General features: G+C 34.2%; 1 long non-coding RNA gene across 1 annotated transcript; it reads left to right on the top strand.

The window, feature by feature from the left end:
- The first annotated feature begins 5357 nt into the window (after positions 1–5357).
- LOC121214707 (uncharacterized) lies at positions 5358–12617 on the top strand. Its single transcript, XR_005910394.1, has 2 exons — positions 5358–12071; positions 12450–12617. It is a non-coding gene; the product is annotated as an uncharacterized lncRNA (long non-coding RNA).
- Positions 12618–14399: the final 1782 nt, after the last annotated feature.

Here is a 14399-nt window from a genome sequence, read left to right as displayed (position 1 = left end):
GTTAGATTCAAAACGCACTTTAAATCATCCGATTATAAGTTCGGGAACTCAAGTTATGACCGTTTTAGTGAGACCACGCGAGTAGAGTTAATACTTATGAATTTTGAGCTTTAATTTGAGTTTAAACCATATTGGTTCTGATTTTTAGACTTAATTTTTATTATTTGTAAGCACAATATTGTATTGATTAAGTTTTATTATTTATTTATTTCAAATTTTGGATCTTCTAAGTTATTTAGGAGTTTTACGTCAACAAAAAAATTTAGTTTAAAATTAATTCTTGTTTACATTAATTAGAGTTTCAATATACTTGAGAGTTTCAATATACTTAGTTAGCCTATACAAAGGCCTCTTCACTTTGCATAATTCAATATTCATTCATCAACTTTTCTCTTTTGAGTTAATAAAATTCTCTTTGAGTTTTTATCTTCAAGAATTTTTCTTAAGTTTTCTTTTAAAAGAGTTTTAATAATCTTTTATTGAGAGAATCATTTTAAGTTTTTTCTTGCCAAGTTTTTTTTTTGGGGAAATTAAAGTTATTTAAAGGGGGTTGTAGACTCATCTTGTTTCCAAGGCTCCTTAGGATTTTTACACGCCACATTCCATCTTTTTCATCTATCTTGTTCTGTTTCTTTATTATTTTGTTTTGTTTTTGTTTAATTGTTTCTAATTTTAATTTGGATTCCTTGTTCTTTTTCTATATTTTATTACTTATTTTAATTGTTTCCATTTTTAATTCTTAGATCTGACTTGGATTTGTTTTGCGTTTTAGATTGTGTCAAGCTTCAAGTTCTCCTTCATTCGTCTAGAGCTCTAAGCCAAATCCGCGACTTAGACAAACTTACAATCCTATTTTGCACGCATCCATATCAATTTGTATTAATTTCTTAGGCGTTTTGGGCCTTTTTTGTGTTTTTATAAATTGATTTCCAACAAAACAGTCTCAAAATAATTTTTTTACCCATAATTTTTTTGAAAAAAAAATTAGTGGCTAATCATTTTCCAAGTGATTAGAAGGATTCGTCATTATTTACGATACCTCATAATTCAGCTTCAAACACTAAGCAACTCCCCAAGAATCTATTATACCCAATGATCTATTCCCTATTTCGGTTTCTCACACTTCCTCCCGCAACAGCGGAACCATCTTCGTGTCTAACAAAGCCATCAGTATTCAAACAAGCCAAATTTCCACATAGGTGTGTGCAAAGATAAGGGATCTGAGACGTCCTCAATTTGCCTCGTCTAGACAAAACAAATTGCTTGGGCCAGCTATATGACACTTTAATAGTATCCTCATTACTCCATGAAGTACCTTGAAAGATGAAGAGATTTTGATTTTTCCAAATACGCCAAATAATGATCCTAAAAAGACATTTCCAATTAACCTCGTCGAAGCAAAAATCATGACAATTTTGTAGGTTTGAAATGAGCCAATCTTGCAGATTATCCGAATATAACCTATCATGTCGATCCGTATGGATTAAAATATTCCAAATGCTTCTCGCTGAAGTGTTATCCCTAATAGCATACAACACATTTTCAACATTATGCCCACAGACTCTACACACCAAATTGTACCCAAAGCTTCGACGTACTCTCTCATGTTAATCAACAACCTGTGCTTGAACGCGAGCCAAATAAAAAATCTAACCCGTTGAGGACATTGAAACTTCCAAAGAAACTGCCACATATCCTCATTCGACTTCCAAGATGTTTCACGAAGTTTCCCATATGCACTTTTAAAATAGAAGGATCCTGTCTAGGTACCTCTCCAGATAATTCTATCGACACCATCGGCTGAATGTGGCGGGGGTACCCCTATAATCTTACCAATGACCACCTCAGGTAACCAAATGGAATAGTTCAAGATTCTAAGTGCCATCGTCTAAAACCATATCACTCAGAACACACCCTAAATCAAGATTTGAATAACCAGGAATTATACTAACGAGAGGCCCTACCTTTGGTACCCAAGGATCATGCCAACATCTGACACTTCTCCCATCCCGTACTGACCAAAGTAGATTTTCCTGAACAAGTGGCCAAACCTTTGAGAGGGCTCTCCACAAGAACGGATATTTACTATGCAATAGGGTATCGGGCAAACCTTTTGCAACCCCATACTTAGCTCGGAGAACTTGAGTTCAAAGAAGTTTAGCATCAACTACAAGTTTGAAGCCTAGTTTCATCATGAAGGAAGTGTTATGGTCTGCAACTTCCGAAACCTGAGACCTCCATGATCCCTAGGCTGGCAAAAATCTTCCCAACTAACCAAAGCCACTTTTTACCTACTGCTCGAATATCCCCACACAAACTGACGCACCATGCATTCAATTTCCTCACAAAGGCCTTTGGGTTTCATCATTGACTGCATAAAATAACTAAGAATTGCCAACAAGACTGACTGGGACAAAGTAGCCCTACCAGCTAATGACAACGACCTAGCATCCCAACTCTGTAATTTGTTTAAAACCTTATCCACTATAAACCACAATGTGTTATTAGCTACTTTTTCATGAAACAAAGGCACCCCTAGATAGCTCCTAAGATTCTAAACTCTTCGAAATCCAAAGAAGCTACATAAACTACCTTCCAAGGTCTCATTTACTCTTTCTGAGAAGTAAATATTAGTTTTATTAGCATTAATCTTGAGTCCAGAATGCTCACAGAAACTATCCAACACTTTCTTCATAATTGTGGCTTGACCCTCTTCTGCTTGACCAAACAAAATCAAATCATCTGTAAAAAAAAAGATAAGAAAGTGGAGGAGTTGAACAAGACAAGTGAATAGGCCTTTAATGCCCAAACTTGTTACTAGAATGGATACTGTGACCGAGCCATTCCAAGCACAAGATGAAAGATAGGGAGATAGTTGCCGAACACCTCTAGTCGATTGAAACTTTTGGGTAGGTGTGTCATTCCAAAGAATCTACATAGTGGAATTTTTTATAGCAGAAAATAATATTATTAATAAAGTTTGGAATACCTGTAGCATGAAAAGATGCCTTGATAAAATCCCATCGTACTCAATCATATGCTTTCTCCAGATCAATTTTGGCAGCTATCCAATTGCTAGACTTCCGCTTAATTCTCATGGAATGAAACACTTACTGAGCAATAATAATGTTAGCAGTAGTGTTTCTCCCCGCAATAAACCCAGTCTACTGTTGGCCAATAATTTGAGGAAAGACCATCTTGAATCAATTAGCAATGATCTTTATTACCAACTTGTAAAGAACTGAACACAGATTAATGAGACAAAACTGAGAAAAGCATTCAGGGCTCAGAATCTTTGGAATGAGAATAATTAAAGTGTTATTTAATTCTGGGTCGATTTTTCCACCTGCAAAAATACTTTTGACCCATGCACAAACCGAATCCCCCAATATGATCCCACTAACTTTGATAAAAGAGGGCATGGAAGTCGTCACTCCCTAAAGCCTATATAGGTCCCATATTAAACATAACAGACTTAATATCCTTATCAGATACAAGCTTGCTTAGAAACTGGATCTCGCCATCCTTTAGATGTGGGAATGAGCTAATGGAAAGTCCTCTCATCGACCTCGGGTCTTCACTATATAGATTCTTGAAGAAATGAGTCTCCTCATGCTTTAAATTTTCATCATAAAAAATCTACTCCCCTACCTCATTTTTCAGTCCAATCCTACTTTCTCTTTTTAAGTGTACGCCTATGAAAAAATTTAGTGTTTTAGTCTCCCAAAGAAAGCTAATCACAAGAGTTCTTCATAAAAGAGAACCTGCTCCAACTCCTCGCTAACCTCCAAATCCAACGTTAGTAAAGAGTTTGACTAAGAATAATCCAAACTTCTATGAACAATATCAAGCTTCTGTAGTAGCCTTTTTTTACGAAATCCAATATGACCATACACCTTCTTGTTCCACTCTTTGAGTTGACTCATAAAGTTGGACACTGTATTGGACATAGAACCATTAAATTTCCAATTCTCCGTAAAGAAGTCAGAGAAATCTGTGTACCCATCCTGCTAGAAAATGAAAAGGTCGACCCAAAATAGTATGAAACGTAGGTCGTAGAGACATTAAAAGAGGCCTGTGACCAGATTTGAGCCTCGAAAGACGAGTCACTAAAAAATTTAGAAAAGACACAAGCCACTTATCATTCCCAATAACTCTATTAAGTTGCTCATAAACTCCGCCTCTATGCCATGTGAAGTGAGCACTTCGGAACCCCAAATCATGAACCTCAGCCAAATTCATAAAGTCCCTAAAGAAATGAGATCTTTTTCCTCTAGCTATCCTACCATTCTTCTCGTTGGAGGCTTAAAGTGCATTGAAATCACCAACTGCCACCCAAAGGGGATCTATTACCCAGAATAGTGGTCTTTAGAGCATCCTAGAGCCACCTCTGTTTACAACTATCAAGGCTACCATAAACAAAGATGATGAGAATAGATTGTTGTAAAGAACTATTAAAGATCCGTGTCAAAACAAATTATGAATGACTTTGAAGAATTTTAACCTGAACCGACTCCTTCCATCCAACCCAAATACCTCTAGAGAAACCAATTGCTTTTACCTGATAGGAGTGTTGGAAACCAAGGTTAGCGATAATCAAATCAACTTTACCACCACTAACTCTTATTTCTAAGAGCCCAGCAATATTTGATTTATATTCCCGATTATACTTCTGAAAAATCTACGGAAACTTGCTACTAGCACACCCTTGAAAATTCTAGGAAAAAATAAATAAATTCATAAAAAATAAATAACAGAGATAAGCAAAAAACATACAATAAAAAATTGCTCAACAACCTCCTTCATAGTTACTTTCACTGCTTTTCATTATTCCCTTTGCAGCCTCATTATCAATCTATGAATTGATAAGCTTGGCCATGGAATTATGGAATTTAACAAAGGAACCCTTACATTACCAGGGTTCTTAAAATGTCCCCTGCAACCCTTTATTATTTTTCTAACGTGCTGCCACAACAGGCATTACCACCCTTAACCCCTGATCCCCTTCCACTCGAGACTAGGATCCCTTTACCTCGTCCACATGAGTCAACACCACTATTGGACTTAGCAAGTTTGGGGACCTCATTCTCTTTGAAAATAACAACTGAATGCCTCTCAGGATCAAGAACCACAGTATTAAGTTCCACCATAGACTCCACTGGGTCATTGAAAGTTGGATTAAAATGGGCATTAACACCCAAGATGGATAAATCCTCCTTATTGGCCAACGTCCCCAAGTTGGAAGAATTAGTTATGGTATCCCCTTGTACTGTATTAACCAAAACACTCGAAGCCTTTAAAACCCTATCTCCTGGAACTAAAATTTCAAACCTAATTAAAACAACCTTTCTAATATTCCCAGCGACTACAATCCCTGAAGTTGGAGCTTCCATTGATGGCCAAACTACTTTTCTTTAAAATTAAAACCAAGCCCAAAGTGAGCCATATTCTCGACCCTATTTAAGTCTTCCATCGATGAGCCAATCTATTTTTCATTAAAATTTGAACCAGACCCAAATTCAGCCATGTTGTCAGCCCTAGTTAAAGGCCCTACCTTGGTCAAATTTTCTTTTCTCAAAATGCTAAAACATTGGAGACCCGTGTTGTTGCCCCATTAATATTTTTTTCTCTTTAAAGAAACCCTGACTTTTCTCCTTTAAAAAATCACCCTTTTTAAATCTCACTCCTACTAAATCCATCCTCTTGGCTTCATTTATGGGGATTTTATTTCCATTAGAGTTCAAGGCATCAATTTTGGCTATTCTCATTTCTTTGAGTTATGCCAAGATTTTCATTCAACAAGCATCCATGGCCCGAAGGCCTCCGTCGGCTTCGCCACTTTGTCGTTCATAGATGAGGCTCTCATCGTTGAATCTGAACCCACCACGATATTTGTTGCTGACCCAACACCAGGGAAAAGGTTTTGCAAGTAGCCAAACCTGTCACATGAGAAATAGACTGAAGGTAACGATTCAAACTCTACTCTTTGTACTACACCGTTAACCAGGATTTAGGAGACTAAAGGATTTTCGAGGTCGATGTACACTACCATCTAGGCAAATTTCCCACTTGACCCCTTATCCATCTGAAAATCAAGTTTAGTAACTTTACCGATTAAACCCTCGATTCCCTCTAGTATAAGATGTTAATAGAGAAAACTTGGAAGATCCAACAACCAAACCCACACTAAAGTGTTATTAGGATAGGCCTGAAAGGGGTTAAATTTCAAAGTCCATGGTTGCAATTTGAGATACTGCCCCAGCACAATCCACAGTCCTTGGGTAAGTGTTTTCTCATAAGCTTCTCGACTATGGAATTTAACTAGGAAATAACGATTCTCCACATCCATGAGGTGGAACTATTGTGAGGGTTTCTAGATGCTATGGATCCTATTATGCAGGAGGGAGTATGATAAATTCTAGCCTAGTAACTTTACCACCACCGTTGTCGCCATATCTTTGACAAGAATTTGATGAACCCTTTCAGAGAAGTTGAGTGCAGAAAATCTATTAATGGTGGATCTCATGACATCCCCGTCTAAAAAACTCAAATTCCTCATCACAGCTAGATCCAAAGTCCCTCTACCCAAAACTTTGTCTCTCCAAGACATTCTTGGTGCTGGGATTGAGTTTACGACCATATCGCTAATCACATCTGACTCCACGTCCTTAAAACAAAATTTTTTAGTATTCTAATCGCTAATCAAACTTTCATCTCCTCCATCATTAGTTATATTACTTGCACACAGTAATTTATTGAAACAATTTTTAAATATAATTTGTCCTTACACTTTACGATTTGAATTAGTTTTACCAGTAGGTTTGCTTTGCTAGTTAGATTCTTACACATTTTGATTGGTTGATATAAACATTTTTAAAAGACTCACAAGATTAATTCTTACCTCATTGAGAGTTAAATTTTATTTCTGAGAGTATAACGGTGAGGTTTGATTAAATTTTAGTTTTTTAAAAGTTGTGTTATTTTCAAGCTTTAATAATGACTCGTGATACTCGTGGTAGCAAATGAAGTAATAATAGTAGTGAAAAACCACTAATTATCATGAAAAACCTTGCTAGTTTTGTAATGAATGATAAATTCGATAATATGATTGAAAAGTTGCAAAGGGATCGAAGAGGTTCGAGATGCCTAAGATCAATAATAAGACACCATTTTAGACATAATCAGAAAAAAATGGGCTCATCTAAGTACCCAAATTGAACATTGGAATCATAATTGGAGAGATGAGGTTGATCAGCCTAGTCTTTATGTAAATAATGTTAAACGTGCACATTGCACGAATGATGAGACTTTTGTCAATAATGACATTGAACAACCTTATTTGGCTAAACCAAAGTTCTTTATTCCATAAAATCATGGAAAGAATGATCCAAAGGCTTATTATGATGGGAAAGTTAAGCATAGATTATTATGCCAATTCAAGAGGAGATGGCCAAATGAAAATGATCTCTCACCTATTGTGAAATGTTATTGGTTTAGTTTCAAAGATCGCTAAGGTTTCTGATGTCTAATTCAATATCCAATTAGAGAATAAAGTAAGTATGACTTTGTGCCTTTTGTTGACTCTTACTCTAATGGAAAAGATATTTGTGATGGCGAACTTTGTGAAATGGAAAAGATGATTGTGAGAATTTTTTCCCCAAATTTATAAAGTTAGATGAGAGAGAAATGTCTTTTCCTCCTATGGAAATGTATTCTACTAAATCTGATATTCATAATTCATGTGTGTGAGATATGGGAAGTGATGATGATTCATGTAAAAAGATAAAGAAAAAAGATCTTGAACGATAAAAGTCAATTTGATGGTCCAACTTTGGTGAATAAAAATTTCTACAATGCAAAATTAAAGAACTCAATTCACATTGAAAAAAAGAATACAAAGAAAGAGAGAACCTATCCAAAATAGAGGAATGATTATGTTTTGACTAACCTTAACTTGAATTTGTTTAGTGGGCTTGCTTCATTCTATCAGAAATTTGTTAATCCTTTGAGAGGAGCTCAATTAACTCATTCCACCTATGATAAAGATTCTTTATTATTAAAAAATAAAAGATTTAAGGATGAATCTTTTTGAGGAAAGGAGGAATGATACATAAATGGATGGGGTAAAATTTATTAAATTCTATTCACCAAAATTGCTAATTTTCAAGTTTGAAAAATTAATTGACTTACGACGACATTTTGGATGGGATCTAAGCATTTTTGGGTTGATATGTCTCATAGAATTCAAATATTTATCTCTTATCTTCAAGAATCACTTTGAATCTCTCAATTTTGAGTTCGGGAACTCAAGTTATGACTATTTTAGTGAAGACTGCGGAAGCAAAATTTTTAATTCGAGCTTAAATCTTATTGGGTTTGATTTTTAGGCTTAATTTTTATAATATATGATCCCAATATTGTATTTATGAGGTCTTATTATCCCATTATTATTTATTGTGAATTTTGGATATTTTAAGTATTTTAATTTGTTTAGGAGTTTTATGTCAATAAGAAGTAACAAGAAAGTTTAGTTTAAAACTACTTCTTCTTTAGGTTAATTAGATTTTGAATGTACTTGAGAGTTTTTGTCACACCTCAAATTTGGACGATCCAAATTAAAGGCGCGTAGACGAGAAGTTATTAGTTCTAGCACACTCTAGTGTCACGAGTCGCAGTTCAAAGCCCGTGACCATCGTGCCAAATACATCCAATGGAGGTCTATTGCTCAGATGGGGATCATTTGGCCCACGGGAACTAGCCCGATTCAAAGAACTATTAGAGAAGCCTGTCAAATTGAAGTCTGGCTGGCCCGATAATGAAGATATATTACTTAGGCTAATTTGGTAACTAATTTTAGAAGATTAAGAGAATCATATCTTGTAAAGATTAGATTAGATTTGATATGGCATATCTTATAAATCCCTAAACTAAAGGGATATGGTTAATCTCGTCTAACGATGTGAATGTATCTTGACCGTCAGTTTTGGGGGGGCTCAACTATAAATAGAGAGAGCCTCCCCCTCATTTGTATTCACTCAATTCATCGTTTCATTATTCTTTGTGAATAAGAGAATTGAGAGCATTTACTCAAACACTTTGCGTGCACTCTTCAATTTGGTGTCTTGGAGGAGTTCTTAAGGAATCCTCATTGAGTGAAGGCTATCCTAGGAGAGTTTGGATGAACAGATCACCTAAGGCCGCACGGATCGTGAGACGAAAGGTCTAGCCCCAAGACACAAGTGGTTAGTTAACCAAATTTTAAGCTTCTGGTGAACTAATATCTTGGTGAATCAAGTATCCACCCATGGAAGCATATCGGGATTTAGTTTTGATGTATTCTTGAATAAAAAATAATTATGTAAAAGAAAAGTAAGCTTTGTGTAGGTTACTTCAAAAGGTATAGTTTAACTTGTTTGTTCAAAGCACTGTGAAAAGCAAGTCTTAGTAACTAGATCTGTTTATAAACTAATTAAATTGACTGGTCAAATAATTTTTGGATAAGACTCTCATTTATGTTTCTTCTAGATTTTTTAGGCTTTTACGAAGGGCATATTCTGAAACTTCTTTACACTTGTCAAATTACATCAAACGGAAGTAGATTATACATGTATGTGAGTAGGGTTCATGAGAAAGTTTCTTCTTCCTTCAAAATAACTCTCAAAATTTTAAATATCAAATGTTATTGCTGGTTATTATTCTCATGTAAACTGAAAGCTAAGGATTATTGGGAATAAATAGAGAATGTTATGTTCTATCTCCTGGTAAATTTAACAACTTTGCATGTTAAGAGTAAGGGTAATATGATATATATATGCAACAAGTTATGATTAAGATCCCATGCATAGGGGTTATCTATAGATGAGATTATAACAATCTGTCCGTAAATGGGTTTTGATGGTGGATCCATGTTCTTTTAGTAGTTTATGCTACAGTTTCGTGAAAGGCGTTCAGAATTGAAGATTTTAACCTTCTACAACGTTAGTATCAAGTGAGCCTCTAATATCAACTCATACAAGTTCGTATAAGTAGATTGTTTGTGATTTATGTTCCTAAAAACAGCATGTGAGTACATGAATGATTGCTAGAAATAAAAATGTATTTCATGGTATAAGTCCTTATGAGTCTGGAATATGATGAATTGTGTGTATGGGTGTATGTGATTCTGTGAAGCAACTATGTGTGTGCCTATAATGTATACTGTGTAATGTGATTGTGTTGATGCGTATGAAGCATGTATTAAGGAATGATTTGGTTAAGAAAAATGAGTTGACCTGCCATAATATATGTTTATATTGGATATGTGATGTTAGATTGAAAATGTTTTGGAATAGGGTGTATTCGAGTGTAGAGAGGTTGTGATGTGAGTTTGAACACCGCGATGGTATTCGATAGAGTCTGTCAGAATAGTAAACACGAATTCTAATATGAAAATTTTGAAGAAAAGTCCGTGGCCATGGCACATTCTGAAAAGGGCGGATGAGTTGCATTGATTGAATGGGGTTCTCTGCGTGTCCCAAGGCGATGATAGGCAAACCTCATGCAATGTGAGTTTAAGCAAATCCATACTACAAACACGACAGTTCATGGGGTGCTTGGGGGCATTTTGTTAGTCTTTATGGCGTATTTTGATTAGGCCTTTGTGACATTTTGTTAGCCATTGTGGCATTATATTGCCTTTGTGGCGTACTCTGTATATTGCATTTGTGGAGTTTTCTATATATAACAGCTCGTTTTCTAGTTGTGTAAGAAAATAATAGATTTAGGTCCACAATTTCGACGTGTGAGTCCGTAAATATTATTTATTTAATATTTATGAGGTCATTATAGTGCCATATTAAATTTTGGTCTATTAATTTTAATGTTTGATTACTTAATTAAAGAAAAAGGACTGAACTGTAAAAAGGTGCAAAACTCAGTTGCTATTTTTTTAGTATCAATTGTGTATTTAAGTGAAGTAGGATGGTTTAATATGGCAATAAAGCCATTTCTTTAGCTAGTGGCTGATTTAGGCTTGTTTCATTATGTGTTATATGAAAATTTTATATTATAATAAAGTTAAAATTTTATATTGCATGTACGCTCATTTTCAATTGTTTTTCATGAATTTTATATTTTTAAGACCGTTTTAGCTTAATCTAGCTAACCCATGGGTTAATTTGTAAAATTGTTAAATGTTCTGGAAGATGCCATTGATGAGTATGATATGTTTTTGAAGTATAATGGTAGGTTATTAAGCTTGGTTGTTAAATAGGATTATTTTGTAAAATAATTTTGTATAATTTGTAAGTTTAGGGATTTAATTGAAAATAATGTAAATATGACATGTTTTTCTCATGAAATTTCAATATGTGAGGACTAGTTTTGGGTAGTTATAAATTCAGTTTAATAGGTATAAAGTTTAATTGTGAAAATAATCTAGTTTTGGTCATAGGGACCAAATTGATTAAGGTGTAAAAGGTTGGGACAATTGTGAAAAATTATAAATAGGAAGAAATATGTATTAAATTTAATATTACATGAAATTGAGGCTAATAAATTGAAATAAACTACTTTATAGATCAAGAACATATTGACAATCGAAGAAAATAGAAAGTTGCTAATTAGTCCTTGAATTTTTACTATCTCTACAGTTTAGCCCTGGTAAGTTTGTACGGTTTAGTTTAGTATAATTTGAAATGTTATATTGATTGTGAATTATGGTTGTTGAATATTTTAGGTATGATTGAATTTTTATAAACTGTTGTGAGTTGAGAAAATAATTGCCTTGAACATTGTTAACACGATGATATGTTATGAGCCCAGATAAACGTAGGATAAGGTACAATTGGCATGCCAATAGGTTATATTGCGTGCTGTACGAGATTAACTTGTGATGAGATGATGATTCTTGACTTGTTATTATCCATTGAATATACCGAAGTTCAGCTTTTTTTGCAGACTATCGTGTTATATTTACAGTGATTCTGGCGTGTTATCGGGGCATATGTAAAGCCTATGAGCTTGGCACTTGGTGCCCAGACATGTTTTCAGAGGGATGTTAGCCTACAGGCTGGTGGGCACTTGGTGCCCAGGTGTGTTTTCGGTTGGTTTGGCTCGTTTAAGCTTTTTGGCGTGTTTTTGGTGGATAACTGCGTATCTGTATCTATTTATATCGTTCATCGAGAAATTATAAAAGGTTTAATGTCATTATAATGAAATATTTAATGTTTACTTGAATTTCCAATGTTATATCATGACTTAAAGTTGAATGACCTTAAATAGTTGAATATAGTATGTAAAACTTGTATATAAACTCACTTGTTGAATGGTTGTAGTTGACAAGGTAAATATTTAGTATCAATATTATTAAATGTTATGTTATGCTTGTACGGTAAGTTTTATCATTTCAACCGATGAAATTACTAAGCTTTATTAAAGCTTGTGTTATTTTTTTTCATGTTTCTTTATAGATAGCGTTTTGTAGAATCGGACAATCGGATCAACTTGAAGATCACACTATTCATATATTTTTCGGTAGATTTTGACATGTTTTATTTCGAGTTATATGACATGTAATAAGTGTGTTTTGTATATGTCTGGAATACTTACTACTAGTAATACAACCTATGCTTGGATGATGTTGTTTAGACTTAATTTTTGCTTACTTGTGTATATGTCTTTGGTTTTGGCTTGTAAAGTCCATATATATGTTTTTCCATTTTGTTTATGCTACTTGTGAGTAAATAGGTTATGATAGAATTGAATCATGAATGGAATGGTTGAATTGGTAAGTTTGGCATGTATTTAAAGTAAGTACTTGTGAACTTTGAATATGAATTGGTTGATATATGAAATTTGGTGTCATTGAGGGCATATTGGTTAGGTATTTAGGTTGCATGTTTTGGTATATTTTAAGCTTGTTTTGATGTGTTTTAAAGGCATGTTAATGGTTGATTTTGGTTTGGCTTAGATCCTAAGAAATTGGTTTTGGTTTGCCTTGTTTTGGAAGCTATTTTAGGTGCACACAGTCGTATACCACCCACGGTCACACCACACGACCGTGTAAACTATTTAATTTTGGTGCAAGTTTATCAAACATGGTCACAAGTTGTTACACGGTCTAAAGATACAACTATGTGACCTTATTTTGAATCTTATACGGTTTAACACAAGGTCTACGACACAACCGTGTGACCCAAATTTTGAATTGTACACGGTTTGGCCACACGGCTGTGTGACCCCTGTTTCCAAAATTTTCAAATATTTCCATGTTTTTCTATTTTGTTTCAAATTAGGCCTAGATTGTTTCTAAACTATTTTTAAGTCCAATAAGCTCGATTTAAAGCCTATAAGTATATATATGCTATGCTTAAAATGTGGAGTGAATATTGACATTTAAACGGTTTTGTGATGTCATTTGATTGAATGTGTGTCGTAATACTCTGTAACCATAATTTGGAAACGAAGATGGGTTAGGTTTGTTACACTGTATGTTGCCTTTGTGGCGTATTTTGTCAGCCCTTAATGGCATACTCTAGTAAGTCTATGCTAAGGATATGATTTGTATAAATTTTTAGTGTAAGTTCTATGATACAATCGAATAAGTCTTAAAGTAAGTTTCTTGAAAATAAGCATGATTTAGTACATTTAAAGAGGGATCTGCCGTGGTTATCTGTCAGATAATTATAAGGGCATATTCGATGTAAGAGTTTGCTAGTTTGAATTATCTGTGCTATTAAGGTGGAAATCTGAGTTATCTAGCATTTATTATATGTGATTAGTATCATGTTTGGTTACAAGATGTGTAACAAAGACGTCTGGAAATTATTCTAAATGATTTGAATTGTTTATCATCAGGATGAGTATGTATTGGGTTGGGTTAGAGAATAGTTCAACTTAAGGTTTGATTTAACAAGATTAGTATGAGAATCCGCCAAAAGTACAATAAGTAGTATCTGCAAAGAATGATGACTGCGAATAACTATTTAAAATTTATTTGAAGAGAAAGAAAAAGATAGTATCATCAATTAAGCAGTTGGACGAATGATGATACATTAAGAATTATAAGTGGCGTGTAATTATGCAATCATATAATTGACAATGTGAAGGCATCCACCAAAGACATATACGAGGAAATTTAAACTCACAAGATAAGGAATTCAGCATAATAAGTTTAAAAGGTATGTTGTGTCACATCTCACTAAGTTCCTCTGACTTAAGAAATGTTTTGTTTATATTTCAAGTGTTACTATTTAAGTATGTTTTTTGGGAGGGACAAGTCAGGAGTATGCAAAAGAAGCGATAAACGGGGAAACTATGCATAAAGTGCACCTATTTGGACAAATGTCTTATTGTAAGATTACGCCATATGAGTATATTTTATTAAACTTATGTACGTAATAAATTATTATAGATATGAT

Source organism: Gossypium hirsutum, chromosome D02 (assembly GCF_007990345.1).
Source record: "Gossypium hirsutum isolate 1008001.06 chromosome D02, Gossypium_hirsutum_v2.1, whole genome shotgun sequence".
Classification (NCBI taxonomy): domain Eukaryota; kingdom Viridiplantae; phylum Streptophyta; class Magnoliopsida; order Malvales; family Malvaceae; genus Gossypium; species Gossypium hirsutum.
This window is presented reverse-complemented; position numbering and strand designations above follow the sequence as displayed.